The sequence below is a fragment of the Taudactylus pleione genome, unplaced genomic scaffold (assembly GCF_031769625.1).
Source record: "Taudactylus pleione unplaced genomic scaffold, aTauple2 ptg000026l, whole genome shotgun sequence".
NCBI lineage: Eukaryota > Metazoa > Chordata > Amphibia > Anura > Myobatrachidae > Taudactylus > Taudactylus pleione.
In genome coordinates, this window is record NW_028284428.1 from 24,068,519 (window position 1) to 24,085,341 (window position 16,823).

Genomic DNA, 16,823 nt, shown 5'->3' on the forward strand with positions numbered 1-16,823 from the left:
CCTACTGCAACTACAAGCCACTAGAAACGTAAAATAAATTGTCAAAAGTCACATAGGATATAGGAATGAATTGGGTGAATGTCCTACCCAAGTCTTGCATAGCATCCGGGTTATTCCCAGATCTCCATAAAATTAGTCTCCATATGAAATATTATTCAGGAAATGCCCACATTTAATCTTAGGTCCAGAGGACAACCATGAAACACTACTACTACTACTACTACTACTACTACTACTACAAAACAAGCAGGTTTTATTGATACAGCAGGGCATTGTCTCCTCCCAGGTCACAACAGGCCATGACGTGATACCTGGTGAGTGTGTGTATAGTAAGTACATTTTCTATGTTTAGGATCATTAATAGATCATACCAGGTGTTCCTAACCACCTCCACTGCAGTAAAGGTTGCTGAGAAGCCTACGTGGATCCATGCTTCATAGTGTAAGAGAGTAGCTGACCTGGCATCTTCCAGCTCTCAAGCAAGAGGTGCCTACGAGGAGGCTGATTTGATCTCAGCTTTGGAGGCACTGTTCAAACAGTGAATAAGGAAATAGCTTGGTAAGGTAAGGGGGTAATAGAGGAGAGTGGGGTAGGTGAGGCTGTCCTGCTCAACCCAAACCCACAAAGAAGAAGGAGGATAATAAATCTTTAGAACTTAGAATGCTTCTAATAAAGTTGATTTTAGAGAAAATTAATAGTAGGAATTTGAACTCTCCAACTGGCTGGAGATCTGGAGTCGAGTGCTGTAGTAAGCAGGTAGCAACACCCACCTATGGTTCCTATGTTATTGGTGACACTGCCCATTACCTCATTATCATGAAAGAAAAGAATAATAATACATGGCATAATCATTACAGGTGCCAGTTGTTATCTGAAGTTCCCCATTGTATATGTAAATATTGAATTAAACTGTTACGCTCCCATAGTTTCTTATGTAAATAGAAGAAACCATTATGATAGTTGTTAGAGATGGTAAATTTAAACCTACACAGATAAATCTGAAAGTTTTCATGTAACAAAATATAAAATATAAGCACAGCCAGAAACAGGGTTGGAATATTACTGAGAGGCTTCTACGTCAGCCTTTGGAGAATACTGATAATAGTATAGAGGACATCCATATTGATTTTATATATCTGGATAGATATTTACCAAAGGGTATATTTCTGGTATGTGGGAATAGTGCTTATTCTTACTTTCCATCTAATTCTTCTGGGGTTTGCTATCTAGGACGACTGACATTTCTTGCAGCTCACATCAACATAACCTCTTTAATGTCTTCAACACGAGGGAAAAGGTAATTGCCTCCAGATTGTTGGTCAGATTTGCTTCTGCTATCTGACGCACAGTATAAAGCTTTGTGTTTCTCTTTATTGGGGATCTCAGGTCTCAGTGTGTACAGTACCAGGGTCATAAATAGTATTGCTTGTGGAATGGCTAAAACTATAAATGCCACTAGCACTGCTATTTCTCTGATCAATCATGAATTAAGAGAGGTTAGAGATGGAATGTTAGAAAACAGAGTAGCCATAGATTACTTGTTACTAAAAGCAGGTAGTGGATGTGAACTCCTCAAAGGCATGTGCTGTTTTAATATTTCAGATAATTATAATCCCATTGAGAAGAAAATAAAACAGTTACAAGACATACAAGAAAGCATGCACCAATATCAAGGCTGGGATGCTTTCGGGTGGATAGGAAAAGGTATAACTAATTGGTTTATGCAAATATCACATTTCATCATGATGGGTTTGTTAACAATTGCTATGGTATACATATGTATAAAGTGTTTTCCCACAATGATACATGGATTCAAGAACCCCAAAACCAGGATCCTCAACTACCTATCTCATGACCACAAAGCCTGTTCTGTATGTACCAGCAATATAAACTCAGCTTATACATATTACTTTTCCCCCCAATATTTTCTGCTTAAATACTTGCATGCACACAAACCAGCTGCTGAAATATATATGGTAACAAGGCTTGTGCCTCAATCCAATGAAGGACTGAAGAATCTCTTTACTGTCACAAATCTCCAGGTTTTCACTAACTCTGGCAGGGGTGGTGCGCTCCACACCATTACCAATAGTCCTGCATGACGAAACCAGAGCATGTACTATATCCCTATAGCCTCATTTCCTTTTCCTATCTCACTTAGAAATATATTTAGAACTGTGTACTTAGCACCATTTTGATTGAAGTATCTTAGGTGGTAATTGGCATTAACAAGCGGTGGAATTGTTGATGTTAAATAAAAATGGAGTCAGTATTGCCTGAAATAAAGGAATTATTAAGGTTTTATATTAATATATGTGTTTGTAGCTTTTACAGTGATTCAGATGGATATGGGTTAAAATGTCTTTTATAATCATAGTCATAAAACTGTCTTTTACTGTGGACTACGTGATATGTGAAGTTGGACGTCTGTCAGACTGTGGCGTGATACTTTTGAGCCTATGTTCATGTTTGCTTGAAAAGATAACCCCAACCTTTTGAGAAGATTTCATCTAAGATGTCATGATGACCAGAGCATAAGATGTCAAAGATCACAGACTCATCATCTGATATTAATTACTCATTCACTAAGAAACCCAACCCCATTACATGCATTATTGTATATTGTCACAACCCTTTCCGTATGCATCAACCAATCAAATATCTTGATTGTAATATACATGTAAACACCCTCTTGTTAATGATTTTGTAATTTATGCAACTGTTGTGTATATAATCCCTTATTTACTGGTACATTGGGAGAGGGATCTGACTGATACTCCATGTGCTAACCTCCACTTTACTCTGCGCAGAATAGTGGAGGTATTGTTTTAATAAAACCTATATCTGTTTTATCACAAACTGACGGTCTAAGAATTCTTCCTCATCAGGAGGTAGGCATCCTTGATATCTATGGAAATTCCTCTTCCTCCATGGAACAAAATGACTCACCTTATTGACTCTATTTTGAATTTTGCTAAATGGAGATAAGCATTTAATCCCATGAGGTTGAGAATGGGCCAAAACGACCCATCTGGTTTGTCTACTAAGAAAAGACTGGAGTAGACTGCTGTAGTAGCGGAACCAAAATAATTACTCTGGGTCGGAACAGGGCAGAAATTGCCTGTATGAGAGCTGCCTTTCTGCAACCAGGTGAGGAGTGGAAAAGAATCTTTTGGAACAGGACCCTCCAAATCCAAAATGTAACCCCTGATTACTATTTGATTTAGCCAAAAACCCAGATTGGATAGAGTCCAAGTTTCCCGTAATCTGAGTAAGTGACCTCCCACCAGAGGACGGTCCCAGTCCCGTGATAGTCATGTGGATTGACCTGCTGGCTTAACCGCAGGGTGACTTTTGCTGGAGTCAGCACGCCCCCAAAGGGAAGACCTGAAAGCTTCCCCTGCCTTGAGTCCGAAAGGAATGAAACCTTGGAGATTTTGTTTTAGGTGTAGTTACAATTCGATTAAGAAAGCAAAAACTGCTGTGATAAGGACCCAAAGAGAATCACTTGTATTCCAGGATACAAAGAAAAAAATGGAGATAGATACAGGAACAATTAGGTTTGTAGGCAACTTTTGCCAAGAATGGAGATCCATTCAGACTCTCATTCAGAAACATTGGCATGTACTGCTCCTAGATGAAGACCTTTCTCAGGTTCTGGGGGGCAAAGTCTCGATGATTTGGAGACGCAGCCCAAATTTAAGGGATCAACTGACACAAAGTCATTACACAAGAACTATACCAAGACCCCCACGGGTTATGAGTTAGTTTCCATGTGGATCCTGCCGCTGTTGACAACTCATGATGAAGAAGAAGCATGTTTTAGACAGATTTGGCACTACAATCAAGATTAAAGGCTACATCAACTGCAGAACAAAAGGAGTAATTTATTGCATATTCTGCGACTGTGGTGTAAAATATTGCAGCATGACCACCAGGATGCTGAAGCAATGGATCCTGGAACATGTCAGGAATGTTAGGAACTCTGCTAATAACTTGAGAAAAATTAAACAACTAACAGTAGTAGCCAAACATTTCCACTATCGACACCAAGGTGACTTGAAAGGCATGAAGGCCTGTGCTCTTGAGGAGATAAAGATGGGCATCAGAGGTGGTGACCTAACAAAAGAGTTGTTCAGGCATGAAAGTCAATAGACATTCAGACTTGGGGCTTTAGCACCCAAAGGACTTAACAAGAATATCAATTATAGCGTATTCTTATGACTAACATTGTATTCTGTAGCCCGCTGAACTTGGTCTATCCCTAAATAACATCTTATACCCTTGTGTCCCTCAATAATAGCTACAAAGTAGGAAATCAATAACCCCATCTTTCTTTTCCCTTTTCAATAACAAACCAGAAAGCTCTATAACAAATGAATGTAGAGTGGCTAACTTTCGCTATGGATTTATAATGACTGATCGCATATGGAATTTGCTTTTGATGTCTAGCTATTTATCTGGATAACCCATATGACCTCTATATAATCTACACCATTCAGTGTCTGTTAGCAGATTTGGGGTAATTACACAACCCATGCTACATGCTATATGTCCCATGACTAATTCTGACTACTGGCATGCCAATGCACCCAGATGGGGAAGCATGGCGGAGACCTGGTCAGTGTTCGCTGTAATCACGAATCACATCATATTAGTGATATTGTAATTTCTTTAACATCTATAGCATGATTTTGTGATCCTGTGTCTTCAGATATGGTATTGGTATTTAGATTTGATTTTCTAAAAAATTTACCAATTCTGAAGGTAACATAATATGACATTTATAATATACCCGTATATGTTTTTGCCTAGTTATGACCCATGGGTGCTCTAATGATAATACATTGCGGTATCACTGTCCATTTTTGATATATGTATTCCTCTCCCACACATTTCAATCAGACCTTGCATGGCCATGTTATCCGATGTACTGAGTAATTGATTGATCCTGTAATTGACTGCTATTAGATTTTGCAGCTAACTTCTGTTGTTTTAATATGGTTAATGTTCAGCAATATGCACCCTATGATGGGTCTGATGCTGGGATAATTTTGGATATTATCATCTCATTTCCTTGTTTCCATAAAAATAGTTATAAATTGGGTAATTAATACCCCTATCTTTCCTTTCTTTTCTTCTCCCTTTCAATAACAAACTAGGATGCTCTATAATAAATGTATGTAATTGTAAAGTGGTTTATTTTACACTATAGATTTATAATGACTGATCACATATGGAATTTGCATTTGATATCTATTTATCTGGATAACCCATATGACTTCAATTGAATCTGCACCATTCAGTATCTGTTAGCAGATTTGGGGTCATCACACAACCCATGCTATATGCTGTATGTCCCATGACTAATCCTGACTACTGGCATGCCAATGCACCCAGATGGGGAAGCATGGTGGAGATCTGGTCAGTGCTCGCTGTTATCACGAATCACATCATATTAGTGACATTGTAATTTCTTTAACATCGATTTTGTGTTTTAGGACATGGTATTTGTATTTATATTTCCTACAAGTGTACTAAACCTCCATGAAATTTATAATTTATATGTTTTTGTCTAGTTATGACCCATAGGCGCTCTAATGATAATACAATGCTGTATCACTGGCCATTTTTATATATGTTGTCGAAGCTGGATAATTGGCTGAGACAAGATCAGCTTAAATTTAGAACGTAACGACGCCATCTTGCAACTGGCCGCAAGACGCCATCTTGAAAATGAGATCGCAAGACACCATTTTGCGAATGGCCACCCAGCGCCATTTTAGCTATACTCACACTTAAGTACATATGGCGATGTTACTATTAGCATCATGCGATTGCATCTTTTCACTATTTCTCATAGACACATAAATACGCACAATTGCACTGTTAACTAGTCGCACATTAGCGAATGCCTAAGACCCTGTATGAAAATGCTGTTTATTAGCTGCATGCGCACGCATCTGCCCCAAGTTAACTAGCGTCTTTCTATCAAACCCCACATACTTACACATTACATATTTACATCAAAGGTTCCATAAGCTTTAACGTATAAGATTCAAGTTTGTTCATTTATTATAATTGCTGTGAAATAAAGGTTATTTAGTAGCTCAGGTTTAATACATGATAAGTATGTCGTGCTTGGTATTATACTGATCTGCACCCTCTCAACAGCTTCCCGGTATCATCGGTGTGAAGATCGCAACATGCATTCGCAACTTATGGACCGCAGAGACTTAAAGCACCGAAATGTACATTATATGACTAACTGTTTAGATTTGCATGAGGTGGGAAACAGAGGCAACCGGCTGTCGGAGGCTGGAATGTGCCTATTTGAATCAACCTGTTAAATGCTCTGTAACAGATGTATCCCCCTTGGGAACCAATGGCATCAGCGACAAGCCTCTCTTTTATGTTGTCTGTTTCTGTGAGGGTATAAATGTGTGTGTTGTGACCCCAGTCGGGAGTCTTCTTGATGAATGCTGATTGACGGAGTTTTCTTGCTGATGCCAGGATCTGGTCCAGAGCACATGCGTATGTATAACTGTACTTGGGTCTGTATAATTTCTTTGCGCTAAATTGTACTTAGATCATAGCGTGTAACTGACTGTACTTTTACTTGAATAATACTTTGTGTTTTGGAAACACAGGTTCAAGGTCTAAAGTCTTTATTTAATGTATGACTGCGTACGCAAATAGCGTCAACCTTAGAGGTTTACAGGCAGGATACTAGAAGTTATAGGCAGGATATTAGAAGGTATAGGCAGTAGTGTATAGAGGTTCAAAGTCAGTATCGTTAGTTGGGGGCTCGTAGTGTGAGGTCACTTACCTGCTCACACGATAAAATATGGTTATCGATATCTCACCAAAGGGTGGATAGTGGCCACACGCAGTTTTCCCTGCAACCACTCGGTGCTGAGAGATCGCTCTCCGTTATCGTGTGAATCAAGGTACGCTGACTAGAATCCAGGGACAAGAGAGGAAAAAGTTTGTTTTCCTTTGTTGATAGTATTTTACATTAAAAGGGGGCGCCGCAGTATTGCACACGCGGCTGAGTCGCAGTTTTGCATGCACGGTAAAGACGCACTTTTGCGTACGCAGCTAAGAGTAAGTCATATGGTTGTGTAGTAGTCGCATTATTGTGTATGCGACTAGTCGCACAATAGCGTATACGTATTTCCAGTTGTGCTGCCACGTGTTTAAACAAAGCCGTTGAGGTTTACATTTTTCAATTGTTGCAAATAACTGGGTTAACGTGTATTTTTCTGCGCAGGAAAAAAGTGTGTAACTGTGAGTGTTTGTTTAGGGCGTAACTCGGGACCTAACTGTTAAGGGTATCGTAGGACCCTTAAGTGCTAGGCGCAGGAAGGTGGCCTAGTGACTCGGTAGCAGCATACCGTTTACTTTTACAAAGAGCAGGTGTATGGTTTGTTATTTTTGTTAGGGTTCTGCTCCCAGCGTGATTATAGTGTTCAGTAATCAATGTGTGTGATCTGTTAGGCTTATTTGAACATTATAATCGAACCGCATAATCTTGGTTAGATTGTGATTGTGCTGGTGAGAGGGTGAACGAAATCAACTGGAACACAAAGGGTACTTTGCTGCCCCCTAGCAGTTGAAACGTAGTCAAAAAGGGATTTATTGTATGGGAGCATCTTCCTTCCATACAGTAGGTGAGTGAAGGCATCTAGAGGTCCTTCTTAGGGTTTGGTGGATACACCCTTTTTCAAAGGTGTCCGCAGGTAAGTGAAAGTATCTTGACTGTCTTTCACCAGTTTAAATCTTTATTTAAAAACGTAGGAGTTGTCTCAAGATGGGAGCCACGCAAACAATAGAGATGTTAGACAATGATGTTCTGCTAATGGAAGCGCTGCTTGGATCGGCCCGTCATATTATGCATACAAAGTACGGTACTTATGCAATAATGTATTGTGATGTATGGTTTAAGATAACGATGAAGAGTGCTAGACCGTTTCCCAGAATTGGTAGTTTTGATAAAGATGTATTGAATAATGTCCGGGACCACATCAGTCTGATGCAGTCTCTAGGTAAGAAGGTAAAATATTATGAATGTTTAAAATTGTGGCAGCATGAAGTCGATGCGTGGCTTAAAAATGTGCAAGCGACACAAACTAGCGTCGCGAACGCATTGCCATAAAATACACCCGCAGTGCTGGATTGCAATGTGTGCGAGCCGCAAAATAGCGTGCACGTGCAGCAAGGTATCATTGCGGAAGGTATTGCCAGCAGTTCATGCGCACCAAATGTTCATGATGTGGATGATGAGCCTATTGTAATGTCTGCCATTTCCCATGCTGTACAAATGATAGATGCTGCGCCACGACAATCACGAGTGGTGCCGCCATCTCCATCGGTAACAGCAAGGGAAGTGCTAACACCCATAGAGGAAGTTGTTAATACCATACGTAGCAGCAACAGATTAAATCCCCAGCCAGGTAACAAGGTCAAAAGTAGCAGCGCTTCCGGTCTGCATCCCATTCGGACAATAACTGTTCCGAATGGAAATGCAGATGTGTACTGCCCACGAGGGAAGTGGTAATGCATTGTCCTTGGACAAGAGCAGAACTAAATTCCATCATAAATGATTTCCCCGATCCCAAAAAGGAACTAGCCAAATTGCCAAATTGTCAAAGATTTTTGAGGAATTTGGGTAGTTCTCATGAGCCAACTAATAAAGATTGGCGAGTGGTGTTAAGGGTCTGTCTACCACATAATATCGACGTGACAAAATTTATTACGGATTGTGTATTGGATGGTGACATTCCTTTAACAGACCAAGTAAACCAAGGTAACATTTCCCACATTGTAACTCAATTGGGTATATATTTTCCAGTAGTAGTTAACTGGAACAAAATTTTCACCATAAAGCAAAAGGAGAGTGAATCTGCAGAAGATTATTGCGACCGGGCTCTGCAAGCTATCACCCAGCACACTGGGTTAGAGGATATTAAAGATAGCACCCACCACAGGGGAATGATAGTCACCATACTCATGGACGGTCTTAAAGAGAACCTAAAGACCCGGGTTCAGACCTCACAGCCTGGCTGGAGGGGAGTCACAATAGACACCCTCATAGAATCCGCCATAGAACATGATAAAAACATCTCAAAGAAGAGAGAGACCCAGAGCGAAAAACTAATGGCTGTCCGTATCCAAGCTCTGGAAGGAATGACAGTAACATCACAGCCAGCAGACACACTTGCACCCACACACACACTTACACCTGAGAAGTTATACGCCCTCACTAATCCCACGCAACAGCAAACACAGCTCTATCCCACATACCCTACACAACCACAGGTCCCATACTACCCACAAACTTCATGCCCCCCACATTACTCATATCCTCCATATCCCTACCCATATCCACCACCTTTCCCCCCTGCTCAAATCTCACAAAAACCCATATCTTCATCTGATCCACGAGCATGTTTTAATTGTAAACAAACAGGACATTTAAATAGAAACTGTCCGGTTAAAAGGGTAGGACCCCCAAACCAGAGAGTACCTGGATATCCCCATAAAGGATATACACAGAGGCCATCAAATGTCCAACAGGCACCAGCTCCAATTGTGGCCGTTAATGCTTTATTGGAGAATGGTAGCCAACGCTAGGGGTCAGGTCATACCTGTAGTCTACAGATAGTCAGGTTAATGGGAAGTACTAGGGAAGAACCGGTCATGATGGTTGATGTAGCTGGTACTAAATATCCTTTTCTTGTAGACACAGGGGTGACTAGGTCAGTGATAAAATCTCCCGTTAATTATCAGGTGACCAACGAGACAGTACCAACAATGGGTGTAACAGGTAAAGTGCAACATTATCCTTTAACAAAGTCCACAGAGGTTACTATCGGGCCATTGCATACCAGGCATTCTTTCCTTCTGGCTGCAGTGGCTCCTACTAACCTGCTGGGTAGAGATCTATTATGTAAGATGGGATGTGTCATATATTGCATCCCTAATTCCCCAGTACCCACTAAAACAGGAGGTAGAATTAGGGGTTTTTCCAATAATTGAGTGATTATTGCAACAGGGAATTTTAGTTCGTACAGCTAGTGTAGCCAACAGTCCCATCTTTCTGGTGAAGAAGAGTGGTGGGAGGAGTTATAGGCTTGTACAAGAACTTAGAGGTGCTAATAAGGTAGTAGAGAGCCAATTCCCTGTAGTGCCAAATCCAGCTGTCATTCTTATGCAGATCCCACCAAATGCAACCCATTTCACTGTCATTGACCTCTGCTCTGCTTTCTTCTCTGTGCCTCTCAACCCTGACTGTCAGTATTTATTCGCATTCACATAAAGAGGTGTACAATATACATGGACACGGTTGCCCCAAGGTTTCATAGACAGCCCCAGTATCTTCTCCCAGGCCTTGCATGACTGTTTACAATCTTTTCAACCTGCCAATGGATCTGTTCTAATTCAATATGTGGACGATTTAATGCTATGTTCTGATTCGTTTATGTCATGTTTGAATGATACTAAACTTTTGTTGCTTCATCTCTCGCATACAGGACACAAGGTTGCTAAGGACAAACTACAGCTGTGCCAATCCAGAGTAAAATATTTGGGACACTACATAACTCAGGGGTTATGACATCTCACAAATGACAGAATCCAGGCCATACAGGACATGACACTGCCGCAGAACCAACAGAAAATTTGTACCTTCTTGGGAATGTGTGGATACTGTAGAATGTGGATCCCAGGTTTTTCTATTTTGGCCTTGCCTTTACAGGACTTAGGACCTCATTCAGAGCCGGTAGCACAGAGCGTGCGGTCAGTCTGAATGAGGGGAGGACCTCTTGAATTTTCAAGACGTCCTCCTTTGCGGTGGTAAGGCTGTGGGTTGACACCCACAGCCTTATGACCGCCTAAGGTGATGGTCGTGATGGGCAAGACCGTCGCGACCATCGGGACTTACGACGAGACCCTAGGGTAGGGTCTCCCTTGTCGTAAGCCCCGGAGAGCTTTCAGCTCTGTCTGAGCCGGAAGCTCTTCACTGACATCACTAGTGATGTCAGTGGGGCCGCCCCCAAATGGTAGGCATTCCCATGGGAACGCCCCCATTTGGGCTGCCACCCCCCCGGCCCGCCTTCCAAACGGGGCGAGCTGTCAATCAACATCGACAGCTCTCCCCCTTTGGATCGAGACCCGCTACGACAGGCGCTGTCGGTCATAGCGGGTCTCACGCATGCGCACGCCGGCGCGTTATGCACATGCTCTGTGGCGGGCCATCGACCCGGTCCGAGCACATCGGCACTAACGACCGGGTCTGATTGACCCCCTTAGTCTCTTCCTCAAAACCCGATCGTGTCATACACACAGAGGAATCAGAGCAGGCTTTCCTTAATCTTAAGGATAGTCTGACAAAAGCACCTGCATTGGGAATACCTGATTATGAAAAACCTTTTGATTTGTATTGTACGGAAGCCGATGGTTGTGCTGCAGGTGTCCTCACACAAAAACATGGTGATGCCAGTAGGCCCATAGCATACTACAGTGCCCAATTGGACATTGTGGCAAGATCACTCCCCACCTGTTTGAGAAGTGTAGCAGCTACTGCTCTATTAGTGAGTAAAAGTGAGGACGTAGTATTGGGCCATGATATGATTGTCTACACTCCCCATGCTGTATCTGCTCTGCTGAACTCTGCCCAAACCAGAAATGTTTCATCGGCTAGGTTTACCAAATGGGAACTAGCTCTAATTGCACCTGCAAACATCACTGTTAAACGTTGCAGCACGCTGAATCCAGCAACGTATTTACTATATGTACAACATGATGTACAAAGGGTGGAAGGAGACGAGTTGCTGGCGGGAGGTGAGTTCAGCGGACATAATGATGCACACGATTGTATGGAATATCTGAATCAGGCCTTTACTGCTAGACCCGATATACGTGACACACCTTTACAGAATGTAGATGTGACTTTTTACACGAATGGGAGTTGTCATAGACAAACAGACACCGGTGAATTATGTACAGGTTATGCTGTTGTAAATGACACAGACATCATAGAAGCTGAACCTCTTGGTCCTCCTCACTCAGCCCAGGTGGCAGAGTTAGTAGCACTATCAAGAGCATGTGAACTGGCAGCAGGCAAGCCTGCTAACATTTACACTGACTCTAGGTATGTGTTCGGGGTGGTGCATGATTTTGGGGCTCTATGGTGTCTGAGAAATGTTATGACAGCAGCAGGCACACCAGTTGCACACTCCAGACACATAAAAGAATTATTAAAAGCAATTCAACTGCCCAAAACAGTGGCAGTAATTAAATGTAAAGCCCATACATGTGAGGATGATCCGGTGTCACAGGGCAACAACAGAGCCGATGAAGCTGCAAAATGGGCAGCAGGGTTAAAAATGTTTTCTCCAACTGAACAAATTATGTCTTTTCAAACAATTGACATGCTGAAAGTAATTGAGATGCAAAACTTGTGTTCAATCCAGGAAAAGTCCATCTGGAAGTCCAAGGGATGTGGGCAAGAGTCCTCAGGGCTCTGGAGGGACGGACAAGGTAAGCCAGTAGCCCCCAAAGCATATTACCCCAGCCTGGCTGAGGCAGCCCATGATCTGACTCATCTGGGAAAGCAAGGTATGTGTAAATTGGTGAGGGCATACTGGTGTGCACCAGGTTTTTCTTCCCATGCAGAAAAGAGAGCAAATTTCTGTCTGACCTGCTTGAGGAAGAACATAGGGAAAGCGATCCCTACCGAACCATCCCACATTCCACCGACTGATGGAACTTTCCAGGTAATACAAATTGATTTAATCCAATTACCACCCTGCGGGAATCTTAAGTATGTATTAGTGTGTACTGATGTATTTTCCAACTGGGTTGAGGCCTACCCAGCAGCCACTAATACTGCTCCATTTACTGCCAAGAAAATAGTTCAGGAATTTGTATGCAGGTATGGTATCCCTAAAATCATCGAGAGTGACAGGGGTACTCATTTCACAGGTGATGTTTTTCAAAATATGTGTAAGCTGATGGGTATTACTAGCCGACTTCACAACCCCTACTGACCGCAAGCCAGCGCCAAGGTAGAGGATGAACGGGACTATTAAAAATAAGTTAAGTAAAATCATGGCAGAGACTGGACTAGGATGGCCAGAAGCATTACCATTGGTTCTGCATAGTATAAGGACCACTCCTAGGCCCCCTCTAAATCTGTCCCCCTTTGAAATACTGTTCGGTAGACAACCTCATTTGATTATAAGTCCACAGGAAGACTTGAAGGGTAACAACGAGGTAACTGTAAGGTATCTTATATCAATGAGTAAGCAGTTAAAACAACAGCAGCAGAAACTGAAATTGTTGTCCAATGATATGCCTGAAACTAACTGTCATGATGTTGAACCAGGAGAATATGTTATGATCAGAAATTTCTTGCGTTCAGGTTGCTTGACTGATCGGTGGGAAGGTCCGTACCAGGTGCTGCTGACAAGTACTACATCTTTGAAGGTGGCTGAGAGAGATACCTGGGTCCATTCCACTCACTGCAAAAAGGTCAATCAACCGGTGCAGAAACAAGTCGGAGACAAGGCTGATAACATGGACCTGTCTATCGTGAGCTTGTTCTGGGAGGATTGAAAAGGTTGTAGTGAGATACCTGAACTAAAAGAAATTTGCAGGTCTTTGTTGTGACAATGGACTGGCCTGCTGTGTTCATTTTCATATTCTTTTCCAGAGTTTTCACCATTCTGGTTGGTTCGGGGATATCCAGTTTCTGTGATGGGGGACCAATGGAGGAGATGGGAGCTGATGGCAGTGTTGATGGAGTGGAGTCAGGAGGAGTGCAATGCCAATCAGGGGAGTGTCTGACCAATCTTCGTACTGTTATTGTTAAGAGAGCTGTAATTCCAGATACTCGGGGATGGTGTGGAGGTTTATCGTCTGAAGATTCCTGCATTTGTGAGCTTTGTGGGTCCCTAGTTGATGAGAACTGTATTCAACGGTGCCAGCCTAAATATAACCCGTACTGGGGTGGGTATCCTTTAGAGGATTATCATAGCATGGTAGGCAAAGTATTAAATCAAACTGATTGCTGGGTGTGTTCACATGTGCCACAGGGACAGCATAATGTAGGGTTGGTGCCATTTCTGCTGAATATCACGGAAATTTTAGAATTGCAAAAAGGGAAAACATTGGTTGGAAAATTCCTCTCATCCAAACCACCTCATTTCAAACTCTACCAATTCCAAGTAGATAGATCACTTCTGTGTTTAAACATAACCAACCCAAATAAACTCGGGAGTTGGGAAGTGACGGGGAATAATCAGACAATGACCTTCTCACAGAGAGCTGATAATGAGTCCATAAACTATGATCTGTTACGCTCAATTAAATCTAGTGGGAGACATTTTAGGTACCGGTATACATTGAGTTCCACCAAAGAAATTATTGGTAAGGTACCAGATGGTTACTGTGCTAAAATAATACAACCAGAGACTTGCATGTACCAGATGGAAGACCCTGAGATAGGATTGTTTGCAAGGGAAATGTGTTTAATGATAATGATGCATACTATTCCTTATGTTCTCCCCAATAATGTGTATTTTATATGTGGAAGAAAGGCTTATAAGTTGCTCTCCCCGAGTTTCAAAGGTTTGTGTTACCTGGGAAGAGTAGTCCCAGAAGTTATGACCCTCACACATGTTGAAATGCTTGGTATCCATAAAAACACACCATCACCATATCTTCACACGCAGTATGAACACAGAGGCAAATGAAATATGATATCTGGTGACGTGCATAAAGTCACTCAGTTAATTAGTGAGACAACTGGCTTCCAAGTTTTAGTCGCACTGGATCCCATCAGAATCGCTCGGGGTACATTCAATTTTAGATATATTCAGGAACTTGCTAAATTGATAGATAATATCACCGAGATGTATGATGACACATTCAGGTATACAGGGAGAGAATTGCAAGCATACAAGAAAGAACTGGTGCAACACAGACTAGTGTTAAATTATTTAACTGCTGTTACTGGAGGGTAACTTTGGCCACCCAATTTGGAGTAAAATGTTGCACCTATGTCACCAATGATGCCAGCGACCCCAAAGAGGTGTTAGACTGGAAGATGGACTAAATTCTGCAGCTAAAATGGGAATTTCGTAAGAACCATAATGCTTCAGTGGCTGAAGTAGGGGAGAAAATAGAAGGATGGGTCTCATGGTTGAACCCAGTGAAATGGTTCTCAGGCCTAGGGGAATGGGTCCAGGAAGTGATCGCCAGCATAGGCAAATTCTTGATCCTTATACTGATTGTCATCATAATAATTGGCCTATGTGCCCGGTGCGTTCCTATTGTGTTGAAGTGTGGAAAATGTAAAAATAGAGTAAAACGAAAGAATGAAATTATGATGGTGGTCAGTAATGGCAATATGAATACTGAGGTAAATATAGAACTGCATTACAAACGTGAACTAGGAAATACCATCATCTAATGTATTATATTTAGATGTGCATAGAATGTATTATTGAAATGTTAGTTTTGAAACACCTCAGATAATGTAAAGTCTCAATTTCCCTTCAAGACTGCCTTTATAGGATTGATGCATCCCCACATCACCAACATGATCTTCCAAGATCCGCGGTGTGCGTATAATAGTAGTTTTATGTCCCCAATCAGAGACACATTATTGATGGATTAAGAACCACCTTGTTTCATCCCATAATAACATTAAATAATATATAAATGTAAGACTAAATTAATTTTTAAAATCAGATTGCGATAGCATGTTGTTCGCTATCAAAGGGTGGACTGTTGAAGCTGGATAATTGGCTGAGACAAGATCAGCTTAAATTTAGAACGTAACAACGCCATCTTGCGACTGGCTGCAAGACGCCATCTTGAAAATGAGATCGCAAGATGCCATTTTGCGAATGGCCGCCCAGCGCCATTTTAGCTATACTCACACTTAAGTACATATGGCGATGTTACTATTAGCATCATGCGATTGCATCTTTTCACTATTTCTCATACACACATAAATACGCACAATTGCGCTGTTAACTAGTCGTACATCAGTGAATGCCTAAGACCCTGTATGAAAATGCTGTTTATTAGCTGCATGTGCATGCATCTGCCCCAAGTTAACTAGCGTCTTTCTATTAAACCCCACATACTTACACTTTCAATTGTACATCAAAGGTTCAATAAGCTTTAACGTATAAGATTCAAGTTTGTTCATTTATTATAATTGCTGTGAAATAAAGGTTATTTAGTAGATCAGGTTTAATACATGATAAGTATGTCGTGCTTGGTATTAAACTGATCTGCACCCTCTCAACAGCTTCCCTGTATCATCGCTGTGAAGATCGCAACATGCATTCGCAACTTATGGACCGCAGAGACTTAAAGCACTGAAATTTACATTATATGACCAACTGTTTAGATTTGCATGAGGCGGGAAACAGAGGCAACCGGCTGTCAGAGGCTGGACTGTGCCTATTTGAATCAACCTGTTAAATGCTCTGTAACAGATGTATCCCCCTTGGGAACCAATGGCATCAGCGATAAGCCTCTCTTTTATGTTGTCTGTTTCTGTGAGGGTATAAATGTGTGTGTTGTGACCCCAGTTGGGAGTCTTCTTGCTGAATACTGATTGACGGAGGTTTCTTGCTGATGCCAGGATCTGATCCAGAGCGCATGCGTATGTATAACTGTACTTGGGTTTGTATAATTTCTTTGCGCTAAATTGTACTTAGATCATAGCGTGTAACTGACTGTACTTTTACTTGAATAATACTTTGTGCTTTGGAAACACAGGTTCAAGGTCTAAAGTCTTT